Raw genomic sequence first — 1,130 nt, forward strand, 5'->3', positions numbered from 1 at the left:
TCTTGTGTCGAGACCGTACGAGCCTTTTTTACTCGTCTTTGGGGGGTTCGTTTTGGGTAGGTAGCTGCGGTTTTCGTGTTTTTCGGCACGGACACTTAGATTTTGAACGCTACGAGCCGTTTTGTAGTTGGACTTTATAGAGCACTTTACGCCGGAACGATTGGAACCGAGATCGAGTTGATCGTTTGGTTCGGGAGTTATGATTTTTAGAGTGTTTTTTGTACTTGGAAAATTACGTATTCGCGTGTTTTTTGGATTTTTTTTTTCCCGTCGATCGCTACCGAACTCGAGAATCTGACTGTTTGGCGTACGGGGATTCGAAAAGGCTCTATGGTTCGAGTACGTACTGTTGAAATATACAATTAATATTAGTATTCAAACCATGTAAACACACGTGCGTGTACAATGTCGTTTTCTAATAGATACTTATGCAGTTACGATATAGCTGTGCAACACTTTTACTATCGCTTTCTACATTGTATACGGATACGGGATGACCATCATATATATAGGGCCTTTGAAGCATGTAAGAATCACTTGCACGGCCACCGTCGTACAGTGCGTATACGGTGTGTGTGTGTACAGTCACGTTAAATTGTCCAGTTTTACGTTATTATATATTATACTTATACATAATCATATTGTCGTGTTATTCATTTATATTAATACTAAAACGGTTAGTCTGTCAAGCTGCACTTTCAACAGGTTATGGGCCCAGATACCCAGATACGCAGTCACTAGCCCAGTCGAAGTGTTTTTATAAGTATATTAACGCAGAAAACTACAACCAGTCGGAGATACCCTGGATTTCGGAAAACGGCGGATCAGTGTACATAGGTAAAATTTTGTTGGTAAATTGTTATACAGGTCAAGTATACGGAAGCCATCGATCATGGAAGACTCGGTGAAGATAACAAAATTATGTGCGGAAAACTGGCCGTTATGGAAGTTCCAGATGAAGTAGGTGAGGTAGAAGTAGGTGGTATAGTTTCAGGTGAATGGACTAAACCAGGATTACCTATAAAGAAGTCGTCGGAAACAGAGACGACTGAGGAAGCCTAAGCACGTTGGCAAAAGCATACAAACGCTTGGTTAAAAGCGGATGGTAAATGTCAAAAATAATAGTTACC

The sequence above is a fragment of the Acyrthosiphon pisum genome, chromosome A1 (genome assembly GCF_005508785.2).
Source record: "Acyrthosiphon pisum isolate AL4f chromosome A1, pea_aphid_22Mar2018_4r6ur, whole genome shotgun sequence".
Classification (NCBI taxonomy): domain Eukaryota; kingdom Metazoa; phylum Arthropoda; class Insecta; order Hemiptera; family Aphididae; genus Acyrthosiphon; species Acyrthosiphon pisum.